Here is a 19,734-nt window from a genome sequence, read left to right as displayed (position 1 = left end):
TTCCTGACCACCATCATGGTTTCTAACCTATCTCTGTAATGCAATGTTTATTTAACATTTTTCTTTAAAACAACTTCAAAGGGATTTGGCTTTTTCAATTTGATTTTGTCCTAAACAGAGGTTATCTGTTAAATCACATGTTTGCGATGCTCACTACATATTTTAATATTTGTGAGAAAAGACACATTTATTGAGATAAAGAGTCTTTATCATATAAAATGTGTACAGGTGAGATTGTCCGAAGGTTGGTGGTGATTGGTGAAAGGATAGTAACAAACACGGGGAAAGAATACACATTTCTTTAAGGGAAGTAAGGGATAGAACTTAACCAAACGAGAACGGCTTTATGCAGCAGGAGGCCCAGCAGCAGGACACACTGTCCTGGCCTTCATGTCTCATAAACGTGTCCCATCCAGTACAGTGCCGTCTGGGAGCTGGAGCCCATCACGTCCAGCTGTCCTTACGGGGGGGTTGGTGCCGGGGTTCTTGGGGTGCCTCCCGGTTTCAGCGGTGACCTTGCCTGCCCAGCAAGTGTGAGGAACTCCTCTTAACCTTAGCATGTTCCTCAGTACTTCTAGCGAGATGGGGTGACTTGAAGATCAGCTTCTCAGATGTACCATCTTCCTAGCAGGCTTTAAGCCTGCTTGACTCTGCTTCCTCCAGGTTTGCATAACTCTACACCTTGGGAGCCCTGGAGCTAGATCAATGGAAAGTAACTAGAAGGTGTGTACACACCCAGTGGAAAGAAGGGATCCTTAAATGAGGAAAGGTAGTATATCTGTTTTGTCAGAATGCATGGATTCTTGAAATAAATGACATTATTTTTTTTTTTAGTACTTTTCGTTCTTATTGTTTTTGAAGTGTCAGTACTATACATCTTGCATTCAGCCATTTATATGTGAGACAGTTTGCCAAAGTTTGCCGTCGTATGGAGAGATTTATTTTCAGATGTATGAAATTTCTGGAAATGTAGCTTCAGAAAGAAAAGGAAACCGCCAAGTCATTGGGAATTATCTTTAGGTATATTAGAACCCATCCCCTTTTGTCTGTTCAAGGACATGGCATCAATAATTGCACCCCTGCCCCCCATATCATTTTTTTCTCAAAGAGTATATAACTTTCATTAAAAAAAAAGAACATCCTTGTCCTGACATTCCCCCTTCATCTGCAGCCCCATTTCTTTACTCCCTTTATAGCAAAATTCATCAAAAAGAATTGTCCGTGTTTACTGTCTCCAGTTTTGTTTTTGTTCTTTTTTTTAAATCTCTTTTTTTCTAATTAAGGCCCCATTCTCCCTGAACTCGATCGGACTTTGATCTTTACTACTCGGTGGTAGCAGTCTTGTCAGAATGACCAGTGAGTTTCCCATTATGTGGCTTCTGGGGACTCCCTATGCTGGTTTTTCTCCAGCTTCACTTCTTCTCAGTCCTCATTGCAATCCCTTCCTATCTCCCTGAGCTTTTAACACTGGAGGACCCCAGGGGTTAGCCCTCAGTAGTTCTCTTTTTCTAGCATTCATCTGATCCCCTGACTTCAGCTGTCATCTGTATGTGGATGATTCCTAAATTTTTGTCTCCTTCACAGACCTCTCCCCTGAGCTGTCGTCTTGAATATGTAATTGCCAACTTCACGTCTCCCCTCGGACGAGCACTAGCCCGTACCGTCCTCTGCTGTGTCCGCACTCGAAGCCACAACTCCCTTCCCAGGCAGCCGTGCTCCTCCTCCTGCTGTCTTCCCTGCCTCTGTTAATGGCCAGAATCTTTGGCGTCATCCTGATCTCTTCTCTTTTAATGTACATTAAATTCTTCAGCAAAATCTTGTTGGCTTACCTTCGTAATCTCACCCCTTCACATGGCTCCCCTCATATAAATTGAGATTGTTGCAGTAGCTTTCTAACTGGTCCCCCTTCTTCCGCTAGCACAGGAACCAGAGTGACACTTCTAAAATATAAGTTAGGTCTGGTGACTCTCCTGTTGGAAACCCTCCCAAGAACCCATGTCACCCCGCGTAAAAGCCTCCCTGGGCCCTGCAGAGCCTGCGGCCTGTGTCCGGCAGCGCTCCTGGGCTCGCCTGCTGCAGCCGCACCAGCCTGCTCTCCGTCTCCTGCGTGGCCCTCACACTTGCCCTCGCTTCTCCTTCCACTTGGAGCATTTGTCCTCAGCTACCCCAGGGCCTGTTCCCGCACTTCCGCTAGGGTGTTTTCTCATCGTTATCTTCTCAGCGAGACCTTCCCCAACTACTCTAGTAGAAAATAGAGAATCCCTTACCCCCGGCACACTTTTTCCTCCATAGCAGTTGTGATTATCAGACGTATATTGTATGGCTACTCGTTCGTTTTTCTGTCTCTCCCCAATAGCATGTAAGCTTCGAGAGTGTGGACGTTTGATTTTTTGGTTTTGTGATGATTATATTTCAGGTGTCCTGATAGTGCTTTGAACGAGTGAATGGCTGAGTTGTAGAAGACATTTGGGGTTCGTTTTACAGTACAGTTTATCCCTTGATGAAGGGAAGAAGATGGTGTGAAGTGTGTCTTTTACCCACATACAATGTTATGGCTCCTAAACTGATAAACCAGTATAACGGTCTGCATCTCCACCTGCTCATATTTTTCCTGCTCTCACCTCCTGGGTTGGACATTGCCCTCTAGGGGTCTCTGTGACCTAATCTTTTCTACCCAATCCTAGCTTCTTTTGTTTTCTTTTCTCATTCTCAGAGCTATCCCCTGTCCACACCCCCATCTATATGTTCCCTCTTTGTCCCCCTCGCTACACACACACACACACACACACACACACACGCACACACACAGATACATAAATGTAATTTAGTGTAGCACTTTCCTCTTAAGCATAAGTCTCTGGAAATTCCCTAGTCATCACCATGATTTCTTCTTCATTTAAAAATAGTTCCTGAAGTGCTACTTTTCTCTGTGGAACTTTGCTTAAGATAGCTACAATATTTTAATCCCTTTTGTCTAAAAGATTGCCCTCTTTCCATCTGCTCCACGTTCCATTCTTCTGCATGATGGCCCAGACTCATAAGAGATTCATGGTAGCTCAGCCCAGTGCTGAGACTGCCCTCAGTGGCGGAACAGAATTTGTCTTGAAGATTCATCAATTTTAGGTATGTCTCTGGAACTGATATATGATATGTTGCTAGGAATGATTATTTTTCCCTCCGGAGAATGGCTGAGGTCCAGTGATATTTTTCCCCTCCTACACAAATCAATTGCAGGTTTCTTCATCAAGGTGGACAAGTTTTCTTTAATTTTTGTTCAGGAAATAAGTGTTAAGTATTACTTATTAATTAATATTACTTGTTAGTATTATTTATTTAATCTATACCTATTTACCTCTGATAACCTTATTATATGTATTTTCTGTATATACATGTTCAGTGTTTATCCCAGAGACAGTAGAGGAATAATATGGAGAAGGGTGAAGAGCACAATGAGTATTTTTTTTTTCACAATGAGTATTAAGATGAGCATATGTATGTATACAAAGAATGAACAAGTTAAGTGGGTATGCATAGTAGTTTGGCTAGACTGGAATTTTACATATGTAGCAGGTTCTGTAGGAGCACCACCCTATTTCCATTGGCTCTCTGTGTTTCCCTCTCTATTTCTATCTCCGTCTTTATCTCTTGAAGACTTCTTGGTGAAAGCACTTAAGACTTGACCTGAGGACTTTCTCCAGCTGCGGGAGCTCAGTACCTTGCATTTGAAGCAGGCAGGAAATGCTGGGAGGTTAATGCCCCTAGGATAGCCCATCTACCAGTGTCTTTTGGGAAACTAGATAAATAACCTTGCTTCCTCTTCCCTTGGGTCGGACCAGGCCCCTTCTACATAGTCTTCCAGATGTCCCCAAAGGGGTAAATGCTCATTAGGGTACATACGCATTATGGCTTCTTCCAGTCTCACTTTGACATGCCTCTCCTCCTGTTTCTGGGGATCACCTGCCATGTGCGCATCTGCACTCAGATTTATGTATCAGGATCTGCTTTTTGGAGACTCCAGCCTAAAGGAGTAGAAAATTATTAATGAGAAGAAGGGTCATAAATGAGAGAGACTGGGTTTGAAAGTAGAGTTTGGATTCCCTTTATTAAATAGCAGATAACAGATTTTTTACGTGATGGGTCATATTTGTGTATTAATGACTGTGTAATAAGTGTGCATTCATTTACTTGTATCTGTGTGCAGATGTACTGGGAATGTGACCTACAAAGTAGAATCTGGAAGCTGCTTACTTACCTCATTGAATAATTTTCTGGTTCTGCTATGTGGAAAAAATGTCTTGCCCTTAAGTTTATGTGTGATATGTTTTTACTTTGAAGCTGTTTGCTCCTGTTTTAATTTATTTCTCCCTTTCTTTATTCTTTTCATATTCCTTCTTTTTCAAATGCTAGAAACATTCTGTGTAGTGATACGTAACCTTTAGCATGGGTACAATTGCAATGAAGTATTAACCTTTCACAGATTAATCAGCATATAAAAACTAGCCACCACTTTGCCATCTTTGAGGAATGATGTGGTCTGCTGGAATAAAATTTTCCTCTAACTGAAGATTCTCCTTGTGAAATATGGTTGAATGTCCTCAGAAAAGTTGCTAAGGAGATAGATATTCCTCACATGTCAATTACTTGTAGAAGGATTTGGGTGGATACATTATGCTCTCGTGGAGAATATTGCACTATTTAATTATGATGACTAAGCATCATGGACCTTGGTTTGCTGTGCTGTATGGACTGCTGGTATGTGTGGGACCATGTGTGTGTACTAAATTGCCCCAGACCAGAGGTACTTACTGGTAATGTTTCATTTCCTTCCTTGCTATACTTTCCTGCTCTCTCTTACATACTGCTTCTAATTTTCAGTGGGGAATCAGACAACAGGTCTTCTTAAATTGCCCACTCTGTCATTCTGTTACATTTGTGATAGGATGAGAACCACCAGGAATGGAGTCAAGCTATGCAAAAGGGATTTGGCAGATACCATTTAAATAGGTCTGGCAGGCAAGGTTAGAATTTTTAAAGTCAGAGTGCTTGTGAAGCTGGAGAGTAGCTTTGAATTCTTATTACCCTGGGACAGAAGTTCTGCCTGGTGAATAAGAGTAGTCCTGGCTCATAGGTAATTTTACCCAGAAGACACTCAGATGGCTGGGCTAGTGATATGGTGTGTCTTGCTTCTTATGGAGTTTTATTTGACTATGGAATCCTTCTGTGAGTATCCTTAACTCCTGTGGGACAGTTTAAGAAATGCTCTTTTGGAGAATGCTGTATAGGCAGTCCTCACTTAGCACGGTTCTGATATGTACAGATTTCAGTTACCATGTAAAGGAAAATTGTTTCTCTGCTTACAACACTTCTAACACCAAATGTATGGATTTTCCACACTAAGCAATTCCCCGGTTCTCTGCAGATGCCAAGTGGGTGTCTTATAATTTAATTCAATTCTGACACTAACTACCTGGAGTCAGTGCAGAACCCACTTAAGGTTTAGTCCTTAAGGGCTTGGTCCCACAAGACTGTCCCCCTACTTCAGACACCAGTCACAAATAGTGGGTTCCTCGGTAACCTACACTTCTGTTCGATGTGGCTACGAATGGGGGTTCTCATGACCCCCTTTTCAGGTTTGATAATTTGCTATAATGACTCACAGAATCCAAGGGAACATTTAGTATTACCAGTTGATTATAAAGGATATTAAAAAGGTTGCAAATGAATAGCCAGATGAAGAGGTACTTAGGGTGAGGTCCAGAAGAGTCCCATATGCAGGAGATTCTGTCCTGTTGGGGTTTTGGATGTGCCAATCTTCTGGTATGTGGATGTATTCACCAACCCCAAAGGGCTCCAAACCCCTTCATTTAGGGTTTATGGAGGTTCCATTACATAGGCATGACTGATTAAGCCATTGGCAATTGGTCATTAATTCAATCCCCAGTCCTTATCCTGGCCTCGGAGGTTGGGAGTGGGACTCAAAGTTATAACCCTCTGATCACATGGTTGGTTCCTCTGGCAACCAGTCCCCATCTTGAAGCTCTCTAGGAGCCCACCAAAAGTCATCTCATTAGCATAAACTCAGGCACCATTTGATTGAAGGGAGCTTGTTAGGAATAACAAAAGGCATTACCCTTATCAGGAAATTAACAAGGGTTTTCTGCACTCCTGGGCCAGGAACCAGGGATCAAGACCAAATACATATTTCTTCTTCTGTGGTTCAGTTAAATAACACTAGTTTCCCGTAACATAATTCAGATTTTAGCTGTGCATAAAGTACAGTCTTTGCTGCTAGCTCTTCCATATGTGGTCAGCGAATCTGTGTGTAAATAGCAGGTGCACATCTGTTCTTCAGTTCATACACAGACAGGAAAGCATGTTGTTTTGCTGCTTCCTTGTCTCCCAATGATAAACCCACATGACACATGGCAAAATTGGGTTATCAAAAGAGGAAGTGCTAATAAAGATGAAAGTGCCCAGCAGAAACAAAAAGTGATGTTTCTGGAAGTGCAATTTAAATTGTGCATAAATGGAATAATAAATAACTGATGGAAGGAATGTTAACATTGATGCCATTTGAGAGACTCTAAATACACAGCCAGAGAAACTTAGTCAAGGCAAATTTTATGGCATAATGTTTTAAATTACCCTTACTTATAGGATTTGAAATAGGATGGTCCAGTCTTTGCTGTTAAGCTTTTCTGGACAACTCAGGGCTACCCATTTCACTTCTTTTTTTTTTTTTAAGATTTATTTTATTTGAGAGAGAGCCTGTTGGGGGCGGGGAGGAGCAGAGGAAGAGGGAGAGAGAGAATCCTCAAGCAGACTCCCTGCTGAGTGTGGAGCCCCACATGGGACTTGATCCCAGGACTTGAGATCACGATTGGAGCCGAAATCAAGAGTCAGATGATCAACTGACTGAGCCACCCAGGCACCCCCATTACACTTTTGATGGATACTTCTGATTTTTAATTGAATTGAAATTCTCTCAGATCTTCTGGATAATACATGAAATTCCATGTAGGGTCATTTGTTCTGGATTATGTCAAGCTTTCTGTGGTTCAGAGCCCTATTCCAGCTCATCCATCATTGAAAATGAAGAAGCCTGCTAAGGATGTTACTGGTCCTCCTCAGAATGCTACTTTAGATCCTAACAAGAAGTTCTCTAATAGGAATCCTTTCTCATGGCTTAGCGTAGAATGTGTGGTCTCTGCCTGTAGATGCGGGCACTGAAGATTTTACAGGAGGAGAAAGGTTACGAAGGAACTAGATCTGTTTGAGTTGACTTCTGTTTTTTGTAGCTGACTCATCACTAAGTGTCTTCAGTGTAAAAGTTTATGACTTGCTGTTATCTTTTATCCCAGGGTGTGATCTCTTAGCCCTGAATATATTAAATCTTCTGTAGCTGTCATTAGACCCTAGGAATATATAGCTTTCCTTCCCATACTCACAATGGGAAATAGGACTGTCAACTGGGTTGAAATGTTTCTGATGGCTGTTGGTTCATCTTTTAAAAATCCATTTCTATTTATAATCTATTTAATCTATCTGTTCTTTCAATAGATACCCTACTTGGAAAATCAAGATAGGGACACTTAGGAGCTACATGAAAGGAAAACAAAATAAGTGGTCATAATATATAAATCTGTAATAAACAGGGACCCATTCTGTACAACAGGATTATACCTGTGACTGAAACTGAATAGTCAAGAATACTGCATCCTTTTTCATCGACATAAACTAATGGACATTTCAAAATGAGATCTCAAAAGAAAAATTCATCGGACATTTCAAAATGAGATCTCAAAAGAAAAATTCCATCAGTTTACTTATTCCCCCCCTCACATCCATTTTCTACCCCTATATATTTGCAAAATTCGTATTTAAACAGGCTTCAGGATAGTAGCCCAAACTAATGCCTCCCAGATGTGCTTGGAATTCCTGTTTTGTGTCAGTCAGTAAATATTTTGTGAGCATCCCCTATGTAATCAACTTCAGGTAGATCTGTGGGGAATAGGAAATTCTGAATTATTAAATATTACTTATGTCTTTAAGGAACTGAAAGTCTAGTTGGAGTAACCAAGTTTCCATAGGAAGCAGCTGTGAATAAGGTATTGTGCTAGCCTCTGTGCCCAAATACCATTTCTTTGCTGAGCTGGCTGCAAAAGAATTACCTGGGGAACTTGTTAAAAATAAAGATTATTGGGCCCCACCCATTAACTTTTCCCTGTAGATCTAAGGTGGGCTCAAGGATGTGTTTTTCTTTTTAAAAATAACCAATGCACAGCACAAAAGATGTAGAAGGTTATATGGTAAAAAGCAATTCTCCCTCTCCATTGTGCATCCATTCCCAGTTTCTTTCCCAGAGGCAGCCACTTTTCACCAGTTTTTTTTATGTTGTTGCAGACTAGAGTCAGCATGCATTTACAGACATGCATGTGTGGTTGGTTGGGGGTGGGGGTATTATACAGACTGTTCTGCACCTGGCTTTTGTTGTTTTCCAGCATATCTAAAAGATCTTTCTCTATTTCTTCCTACAGAGCTTAGTCAGTCTTTTGAAAGGCTGCCTCCTAGCAGCTTATAAAAGCTCTGCAGGGGATTCTGTTGCACAGCCACGTTTGGGAGCCACAAATAGTCTGCGTGTTAAAGGAGTTTAGAAAAAGTTTTCTTGAAATATTAATACTTTAAAGTCTTGCATTCCACAGCAGGGAACTAGATTCAGCAAACATTTCATGTACTTCTAGATTTAGGTTGCTTTAGAATAAATTTTTACATAATGTTTCTTACTTATTACGGTTATTAGGTAAAATTTATCAGTCAGAAATACATGAAGGCAGTAGTGTATATATTGATATGCATACTGATAACCTACTTTTAAATTCCTTCATTAACTTAAGAACATTGCCAAGGGCACTTGTGTGGCTCAGTTGGTTAAGCGACTGCCTTCAGCTCGGGTCATGATCCCGGAGTTCCGGGATTGAGCCCCGCGTCGGGCTCCCTGCTCAGTGGGGAGTCTGCCTCTCCCTGTGACCCTACCCCCTCTTGTGCTCTCTCTCGCTTACTCTCAAATAAATAAAATTAAAAAAAAAAAAAAAAAAAGAACATTGCCAAGCAAACCTTCATGAAATTGCTACTCTTTATCCTTTATCAACATGGCAAGTTTTTCTCCCCCAAGATAATTGACAGGGTTCTTAAATTTTCTTTTTTTTTTTTTTTTTAAGATTTTATTTATTTATTTGAGAGAGAGAATGAGAGACAGAGAGCATGAGAGGGAGGAGGGTCAGAGGGAGAAGCAGACTCTCCGCCGAGCAGGGAGCACGATACAGGACTCGATCCTGGGACTCCAGGATCATGACCTGAGCCGAAGGCAGTCGCTTAACCAACTGAGCCACCCAGGCGCCCCTTAAATTTTCATATAATACTCATTTGGGGATGGCATTTGTTTGCTGTTTCACTGGTAAAGATAGAAATATAGTCTATGTCCATGAAATGGCATATCCACTGGGCATCGTTTACATCATAGCTTCCCTTAGTTTCTACAGATGTACCTCATACATAGCCAGACAGGCAGAAAGTAGGTTGCCAAGGAGAAATACGAGTATTAGCTTAAGAGGTTGAATGGCTGGTGGAATGACCACAGGATGGTGAAAGGTAAATATGTTTAGCTCTTTTGGTATTTCGGAAATTTAAAGCATCTTTCCTTTCTTTAGAACATTCTAATAGAAATTATTACCTTTGGGATGCCTGGGTGGCTCAGTCAGTTAAGCACCTGCCTTTGGCTCAGGTCATGATCCCGGGGTCCTGGGATGGAGCCTTGCATTGGGCTCCCTGCTCGGTGGGGAGCCTGCTTCTCCCTCTGCCTCTACTCCCCCTGCTTGGGCTCTCTCTCTGACAAATAAATAAATAAAGCTTTTTTTTTTTTAAGATTTATTTATTTGACAGAGAGACACAGCGAGAGGGGGAACACAAGCAGAGGGAGTGGGAGAGGGGAGAAGCAGGCTTCCTGCTGAGCAGGGAGCCCGATGCGGGGCTCGATCCCAGGACTCTGGGATCATGACCTGAGCTGAAGGCAGACTCTTAACGACTGAGCCACCCAGGTGCCCCAAATAAATAAAATCTTAAAAAAAAAGAAATTATTGCCCTCTTGGGAGAATAGTTTATTTGTACTTATTTGTAAAGATCCATTTAATCCGTTTACCATTTGCATTGCCTACTCTGTACTTAGATGTCACCCAGTGACAAGCAGAAGGAACTTGTTTTCTGCACTCAAGAAGCAAGCAGTGTAATGTATCAGCATTTAAAATGTATTTGGTGTGTATATTTCACAAGTTTACCTTGGAACAAGTTTTGCTAGAAGCTTGTTACAGAAAGTTTGGGTTTTAAGTGGTGGGGTGTGCGTTTTGTACCAGTGAGCACACCTGTTGGTTCTTCAACCTCCTTATTTTTCTCTCATGTTCTTTGTTCAATTCTCTGGTAACATAGATGTTCTTAGTCAGCTGGTCAGAAAGAAGTTTGGAAGCCCTGGAGCATTTGGAAGTGTCAGCCAGCTGTCTGAGGCAGAAAAAGTGTCGAATTTTCTGAGATTATTATGAACTGAAGGAATTTGGTTCAGAGTATGCATTTCATTCAAAACCCTCATTAAACATGGTTAAGCACATAATACGCCAGTAAATGGCTTTAATGTGTCAAAAATAATATCTTCACAAAAGTTGAAATACGCCATGCTCACCTTAAAAGAAAAACACTTAATTTTATGAAAATAGTTTTATATGTTAGCAAGAAAATAACAGAAGGTGTGCTTTTTCAGAACCACAGAGTTAATCATAAATTACAAGTTTGATTTTCATATGTGCAAATTATAAAAATTTATAGTAAAGTAAAAATTCACTTTAGCTGATATCTGGTAATAGAGTATCACAGGGTTAACACACTGCAGAGAACATAATTTAAAAGTGGAAATGCCTATTGGCTTCCCTGTACTTTTAGTAGGAGCGTCAGTCTATTAAGTCAATACTGGTTAGTAAAATAAGGTTTCTGGACCAGCAAAACTTGTTTTACAATTTCATTCTAAGCATTTTATGTATATTAACTTAATTTTATTATTAACTCTTTGAGGGAGACAAATACCATTATCTCCATCTTTACAAATAAGACAAAAACAGGCAAAGTTGCCCAAAGTCACACAACTAACAAGTGGAGTAGCCGGGATTCCAACATAGGCCGACTTCAGAGAACTCAACCATCAAAATTAATAAAAAATTGAAAACAAATTATCTTTTTCTCTCCCCCACCCCTTTAAGAGTGGCCCTTTGAGTATCTGAAGTGTGCTCTGAACAGCCATCCTGAAGAAAAAATATTAAGCCAAGTTTCCTGCTTAGGTTCAAACCTCATAAATAAGCCCAGAGCTCTATAAGCTATGACTGCTATCTAATAGAAATGTAATAACGTTAGTGGCTACCATTTATTACTTAAAATATTTACTGTGCCATTGCTTACTATTTGCCAAGCCCTGTGCCTTATATATTTTCACACATTGTTCTGTTTAATCCTAGGGGGACTCCTGCTCAGAGAGATGAAGAAACTTGCTCAGAGTCAAAACTACCAGAGCTAAAAATCAAACCAAGTCTTTCTAATTCCAGAATCTGTGCATTTCACTGAAGCTAGTTGGCACTTGTTTAATCTCGTGGCAGGGAACTAGGCTGGGTAGGTCTTGCCTGGCTTATAGCTGTCCCAAGAGCCCAACTGACCCCAGAGTTAGGATATAAAAGGAAATATGAAGAGCAGGTTTTACGTGTCATCCTTGCGCAGGGGCCATGCTAATCTTCTCTGTATCGTTCCAATTTTAGTATATGTGCTGCCGAAGTGAGCACTGAAGAGCAGGTTTTAAACTATCCTCTATGTTCCTGGAGGTAGTTCACCTCAAAAGCCACTCCCCAGCCTCTTTGATGGTGTTAGTGTGGGACTTTGGAGGTTGCAGTCAGTAGTTTGGTGCTTTGAGTAAGAAGGTGGACTTTGGATACCTAGGTAAAAACTTCTGTAAGGAAGGAAAACTTTAAATGAATGAATTTCATTACTACAGCCTTCTATCATCCAAGGATAGATGAGAAATCTACTAATTCTTAGGTTGAAAGATCTTTCCCTTTTTACCAACTATTTGTTGCCTTTAGTTCCTATACCAAATTCTTAAAAAAATTGAAGCTGAATGGACTTTTAAAATAAACGTTGCTTGTAGCTTTACCACAATGTATTGGTTTTCGAATAGGTTTTCTGCACAGTTAATAATCAGTAAAAATTTACTGAGATCATGGTGTTGTGGGCAGGCTGTACTTGGTACTGAGAGAAGTCTTGAGCTCAATAAAGGAAATAAGAGTATATAAAATAGCTTAATATCAATATGTGGAAATGTGTATCGATAAAATGTCATAGGACTTTCTATGGGTGATCCAGTGAAGAATTTGGAATTTGAGTTGGGCTTTGAAGACTAGATAGTATGCATTGCTTGGTGAAGAATGGGGAGAGAATTTGAAGCCAGAGGGATATCTAATCAAGTCCACAGGACAGTAAGATCTTCAAGAATTTGGCCACCCACCCTACAAGAGTAGAGAATATAAATGGGAGCATTATCCAAAAGGAAAAAAGAGAATGTTTGGCAGATCCTACGGAATTCTGGTTAGTCATTAATTCAAGTCTGTTCTTGTCAAGTGTCCAAAAAAAAAAAAAGCCAGCTAAGCAACAATTTCAGAAGATTAAGACAATAGAAAGTGCTAAAGTTGTCACTGTCCCACTCACCAGTTGGTAATTGGGCTGTTCTTCTATAGATGGAAGCTATTCAGCAAAGGTCAGATTGTCACCCCTATAGAAAACCACCCCCAACACACACACATTTACACACACTGGTCTAATAAACATCGAACATTTTGCTGTTAGGAAAAAGTAGGGGGATTTGTATATGAAGGAAAGTTTATAAGAAATAAAGGGAGTGAGAGACTAAAGGGTTGAAAGTGATTCTTACAAATTTTGCTTTCAGAATTCTACATGTTGTGTGTCCTATTATATTTGCTTTTAACATGCCTGTTAAAGCTATGGTGATTGTAGAATTCTTTTAATGTACGGTGAGGGGTGGGAGAAGTTATCCCTCCCTCTGGGAGAGAAACTGAAATGTATGTGGTAGTTCCGTTTGGTGTCCTTCAAAGATCTGAAATAAACTTCTTGGTTTAGGAACATTTAATTTTCATGTTTAATTTGATTTTTAAAAATTCTATATGATTAAGGAGTTTTTAACATTTACTTATTTATCAATTTACTAAGTTGTCATAAAAAATTAATGTACCAAATTTACTATTAAATTCTGAAACTTTAAAATAATTGTTGTTAGAATGTTTATAATTGTCAAAACCTGAAGACATCACTAACATTTTAGTATAAGAGATTATATTGTCGTGGGGATGGGGGCTGAAGAGTAGAAGCTAGAGAGAGGAACCAGGGACCTTTGAGGATTATTAGCTAAGTTTTGCCCAAAGTGTCCTGAATTAATTTGAATGTTCCTATCCTCTCTCTTCTTCCCTAAGCCTTGTGGGGAATATATCTTATTCCTTAATAATATATCTTAGATATTGATAGATGAGTTTATGTTCTATGCTGGTTTAGATTTTCCAGGACACATCTAACATTGTTTTCTTACTTAATTTGGTGTAGCCCATCACTTTTTAAGAATGAGGAATGTGGCCATAGTCAAGGTATGACGAGACAAATCTGAGTTTCTGGAAGTGTCAAGTTGGCTTCTGTGACTTTGAGTTTCTCTTCTGGTTGAGGTGCAGCCCTTACTACTGACACCTAATGAACCTCACTTTCAAAGAGAGGCTTGGTTTGGAACTCTCACTGAATACAGAGATAGCTCTCACACATCTCACTTTCTTCTCATGACCCTTTCTTTGCTCCACCTTAGCCTGCTGTTACTACACTTAAACCTTATTTATCACTGTTAAGGAATATACTGCCTTGGATATTTCAGATTCTGAACATTCCACTATTTGAGCATAATCTCTGCCCCTTACAGATCACCTGTTCAAGGCCTCCACTGAGTTAGTGTTAGGAATGCATAGAGATCCCTCAGCATCTCACTATTTTCTCACTACCTTCTTCAGTCTTCCTGTCCTTTTTGTCCAGCAGCTCGGATCACAGGGTCCATCATTATCTTAACTTCCCTGTGAATATCCTCAGCTCTCTTTCTGGTCTTTGTCCACAAAACCCCAACTCTGGACAGACCCAGCCTCCTCCTTTGGGCCTGTGTTGAACATTGCTGAAAAAATATCACACATCTGTGCGGAAGTAGTTTCACTTGGAATTTATGATCACAGACCTCAGGTGGACTCTCAACCCTGCCTGGCAATGTTACCGTGTTTCTTAGTCTTTCATACTTCAGACCAATGATTTTATACTTCCTTTCCTAGCTCCTTACACCTCACATCTTTCTTTCCCCACACTTTACATACTCAGGTGATTTTCTCACACCAGACTAAGCTGAGAAAACAGAAACCTTCAGGCTATAGTGTGATGTCCAGTTTATCAATTTTTTCCTTTGTTCCTGTGTGTTTGGGGTTGATACTAATTCAAGGCCACAAAGATTTACTCCTCTGCCTTAAGAGTTTTATAGTTTTTGTTCTTACTTAGTTCTTAGGTGTATGATCCATTTGAGTTAATTTTTGTATATGTGTATGGTGGGGGTCCAAATGCAGTCTTCTACATGTGTGTTTGTCTCAGGACTATTTGTTGAAAAGACTATTCTTTCTCCATTGAAGGGTCTTGGCATTGTCGTCGAAAGTCAGTTGATCTAAATGTGAGGGTTTATTTCTGAGTTCTCAATTCTGTTGCATTCTGTATGTCTCTTCTTCTGCCTAGTACCACACAGTCTTGATTACTATAGTTTTGTATGTAAGCTTTGAAATTTGGAAGTTTGGATCCCCTATCCAATGATTTTTTTTTTTAAGATTTTAATTTATTTATTTGACAGAGAGACACAGCGAGAGAGGGAACACAAGCAGGGGGAGTGGGAGAGGAGGGAGAAGCAGGCTTCCCGCAGAGCAGGGAGCCCAATGCGGGGCTCGATCCCAGGACCCTGGGATCATGACCTGAGCCGAAGGCAGATGCTTAACGGCTGAGCCACCCAGGTGCCCCGCCTATCCAGTGATTTTTAACCTTTTCTTTGGGTTGTAGAAACCCTTTTGGGTGTAAGAAACTGGACCCAGGACATGGTACATAAATGTGTAGAAAATTTTGCCTAGGGTTTATTTTATTGGATTGGAAATTGACAGTCTTTCAGTTAAAAAAAAAAGCTTTTTGGGGCGCCTGGGTGGCTCAGTTGGTTAAGCGTCTGCCTTCAGCTCAGGTTATGATCTCCCTGCTTAGCGGGGAGTCTGCCTCTCCCTCTTCCTCTGCCTCTCCCCCTGCTCTTTCTCTCTTGTTCACTCTGTCTCAAATAAATAAAATCTTTTATAAAATTTATTTAAAAAAGCTTTTTAAACAGTATATTCACCTTTTGCTTTCTATGGAAATAAATGAAATAAATTTAAATTGGACAAATAAAAATAAAGCAAGTTTCAGTTCTACTCAAAAGCGAATTGCATTTACTTGATTCAGTTACAGGGATTGAATATTTGAATGGCAATGTCATGTTATTTTTGACAGCTGGTTTTGACTTTTTTGTTTTGATTGCAGTGAGCTCTACTCAGATTCTCAAAGACTGCATGGTAGCAAATGTACTGGATGTAGTTCACACATGAAAGGCTTGTTTTGGGATATCCAGATATCGCTAAGATTTTTTTTTTGATACTTTGTTATAGTTGTTAGATTGCTACATTTTAAAGTTTTTGTTTGTTTAATTTTTTACATGATTGTAAAAATAGAATAGAATTTTATGCTTAAAAGCATTTTATTTATGAAATAACACAAAAACGAGTCTAAAACATAAATCGTCAGCTTAATGAATAATTACAAAACATATAACAACCACCCAGGACCCCAAGACAGACCTTTCTAGATTGCAACTCCCTAGAAGAAACCATGATCCTACAATTATGATTTCTCTCTTCCCTGTTTTCTTTTTAATTTAATCCCTAAGCACCGTAGTACAGCTTTGCCTGATTTTGAATTTTATGAATAGAGTACACTGTATATATTCTCTCTCTCTCTTTTTTTTTTAACACACTGAAAACTCATTTATAGAATTTGTTCATATATTGCATGGGGCTATAGTTCTTTCATTTTTGTATCTGTATGTACTATAACTGTGAGAATTTACTATAATTCATTCACTTTACTGTTGACTGTTACAAATAATGATTCTGTAACCATTCCCGTGTAGGTAGGTATCCTGGTGCACATGTGCATGAATTTCTCTAAGATATATTTACCTAAAGAGAAATTGCTTGGTCATAGAATATAGTTCTTTCGGTTTGTTGCAAATTTGTTTTCTAAAATGGCTGTATTAGATTTACTTCAGCCAGCAGTATATGAAAGTTTCCACTGCTCCACATCACTTCAACATTTGTCATCAGACTTTTTAGTATTAGCCAATCTGGTGGGTGTATTGTGTTATTATATTGCAGTTTTAATTTGTATTTCCCTCAATTGTTAATGAGGTTGCATACCTCACCATGTGTATATTAGCTACTTGGATTTCCTTTTATGATGTGCCTCTTCAGATCTTTTGGCCGTTTTTTCTATTGGTTTTTTTTTTTCTTATTATTTGTAAGAATTTATTATATTCTAGATACAGTTCCTTTGGTGGTGATCTGTACTGTCATGTCTTCTTCCATTCTGATTTATCCTTTCATTTTTTTTTTTTTTAAAGATTTTATTTATTTATTTGAGAGAGAGAATGAGAGACAGAGAGCACGAGAGGGAAGAGGGCAGAGGGGGAAGCAGACCCCCCGCTGAGCAGGGAGCCCGATGCGGGACTCGATCCCGGGACTCCAGGATCATGACCTGAGCCGAAGGCAGTCGCTTAACCAACTGAGCCACCCAGGCGCCCTATCTTTTCATTCTTTATAGTTTAATGAACAAAAGTTATTTTGGTATGATTGAAATTACCGGGTTTTTTTTCCCCCTTATGGACAGGACATTTTATATTTTGATTAAGGTAACCCTTCCCTGGGGCGCCTGGGTGGCTCAGTCGTTAAGCGTCTGCCTTCGGCTCAGGTCATGATCCCAGGGTCCTGGGATCGAGCCCTGCATGGGGCTCCCTGCTCTGTGGGAAGCTTGCTTTCCCTCTCTCACTCCCCCTGCTTGTATTCCCTCTCTCGCTGTGTCTCTCTGTCAAATAAATAAATAAAATCTTAAAAAAAATAAAAGATAACCCTTCCCAGCACAAAGTCATAAAGATATTTTCATATTATCGTTTTTTTTTCTTTTTTTAAATAGGCTCCACGCCCAGCTCAGAGTCCAACTCTGGGTTCGAACTCATAACTGTGAGATCCAGACCTGAGCTGAGACAGAGTCAGACACTGAGCTGACTGAGCCAACCAGGCGTCCCTATTTTCATATTATCTTATTACAACCTTTATAGTTTTACTTCCATGTGTTGTTTAGGTTTCTAATCTACTTTGCAATAAATGTTAATGTTGTGAATCAGGTACCTAATTTCATTTTTTTCTTCATACAGATATATAAGTCTCAGAACCTTATGAATTGAAAAATCTGTCCTTGCTGTGTGCTCTGCAGTGCCTATGTAATACATAAATGTCCACATGTGCATGAGTCTGTTTTTGAGCTCTTGTATCTTTTCCATAGTGCCTTAATTCCTATAACTTTACAATAAATCTTGATACTGGTAGAGTATATGTAAGAATGCCTTACATATTCTTGGCCCTTTATATTTCCATATCAATTTTAGAATCAGCTTATCAGGTTCCATAGATTTTGATTGGGATTAAATTGAATCTGTGAATCACTTTGCAGAGAATTAATATCTTTACATTACTGAACTTCAAATCCATGATCATGATGTATATCTTCATTCATTTGCATCTCTTTAAAGTCACTTAATAACGTTTTGTAATTTTCTTTAAAGAGGTCTTGCATAGTTTTTGTTCAGTTCCAGTGTACTCGACATTTTAAAAAAATTTTATTTATTTATTGAGTGCTAGTCTGGGGAAGATTTGGCGGGGGGGGTGGTGGTGGTGGAGAGGAGCATCTCAAGCAGACTCCACACTGAACGCGGAGCCTGACTCAGGGCTTGTTCTCACAACTCTGAGATCATGACCGGAGCTGAAATCAAATGTACGATGGTGTCTTTGGTGCCCCTTGACATTTTTTATTCAACTGGAAATGGTGTTCTTTTTCGTTGTTTAGCTTTATATTGTTTGTATATGGAAATGTGATTACATTTTATGTGCTGATGCTATATGTAGCAACCTTTTTATTGATTATCATTTATAGATTCTTTTGAGTTTTCTGCACATGTAGGCATAGTATTTGCAAATGACAGCTTTTTTTTCTTTTCTAATTCCTATACCTTTTATTTATTTATTTTTTTAAAGATTTTATTTATTCATTTGACAGAGAGACAGCGAGAGAGGGAACATAAGCAGGGGGAGTGGGAGAGGGAGAAGCAGGCTTCCCGCCGAGCAGGGAGCCTGATGAGGGGCTCAATCCCAGGACCCTGGGATCACGACCCGAGCCGAAGGCAGACGCTTAACGACTGAGCCACCCAGGAGCCCCTCTTTTTCTTATTTTACTATACCAGCTAGTGTTCAGTAGAACTGGTAACATCAGACATTCTTTTGTTCTTCATCTCAGAGAGACCAATTTCATGTCATTTGCATAGGATTTTTTAGAAGCACCCTTTAACAGATTATAAAAGTGTCCTTCTAGTCTTAATTTTCTAAGAGGTTTTGTTTGCTTTTTAATCATAAGTAAATGTTGAATTTTGTCAAGTACTTGTCCTGTATCTTTTTAAATGGTCATAAGACCTTTTCTTTTAATCTGTTAATGTAGCATATTTCACTGATTAAACTTTTTAGAGTTAAAAACCACCTTGCATTCCTGAGATAGACCAAACTTGCTATTTGCATCTTTGCTCATAAATGAGACTGGCTTGTAATTTTCCTTTCTTGTATCATCCTTTCCAAGTTTTAGTATCAGGCTATGCTATCCTAAAATGAGTTAGGGAGTAAGTCTTTTTGTTCTATTCTCTGGTGCAAGTTTTATATAGTATTAGAATTACTTCTTGAGTGTATCTGGGACTGGGATATTTGTGTGTGTTGGGGGGACAATTTTAAAAATTATGAAGTAACAGTTACAAGAGTATTCAGATACTCTATTTCTTTGTGATTCAGGTTTGCCTATCTTATCTATATTTTCTAGTCTCTTAGCATAAAATTGTTCATAATACTCTTTTTACCTTTAATGTCTATAGAATCTGTAGTTCTGTACTTTTTTTCATTCCCAGTATTGGTTATTCATATCTTATCTCTTCAGTTCGCTAGAGAGGTTTGCCAATTTTGTGTTTTCAAAGAATTTCTGGCTTTGGTGCTCTGTTGCATGGTTTGTTTTCTGTGTCATCAGTTCTGCTTTTTTATTCGTTCTATGTTTTTAAGGTTTATTTTGCTGTTCTTTTTGTAACTTCTTCAGGTAAATGTTTATTAGCTTACTGATTTTAGCCTTTTTTTCTAATACATGCATTTAAAGCTGTACATTTCTGTTTGTAAGTTCTGCATCCCACAGTTTTGGTATGCAGCA

The 19,734-nt window shown here is 39.3% G+C and overlaps 1 protein-coding gene and 1 pseudogene across 1 annotated transcript in view; one reads left to right on the top strand and one right to left on the bottom strand.

Moving 5' to 3' along the window:
• The window catches only part of KDM7A (lysine demethylase 7A), an 86,101-nt gene that overhangs the window by 16,359 nt on the left and 50,008 nt on the right, over window positions 1–19,734 (top strand). The gene's annotated exons all lie outside the window — the stretch shown is intronic.
• On the bottom strand, window positions 11,767–11,867 carry LOC118021471 (annotated as a pseudogene).

This window comes from Mirounga leonina, unplaced genomic scaffold, assembly GCF_011800145.1.
Source record: "Mirounga leonina isolate KUSES-001 unplaced genomic scaffold, KU_Mleo_1.0 Mir_174, whole genome shotgun sequence".
In the NCBI taxonomy this organism is placed as follows: Eukaryota; Metazoa; Chordata; class Mammalia; order Carnivora; family Phocidae; genus Mirounga; species Mirounga leonina.
The sequence above is the reverse complement of the archived record's forward strand: the minus strand, read 5'-3'. Positions and strand labels throughout refer to the sequence as shown.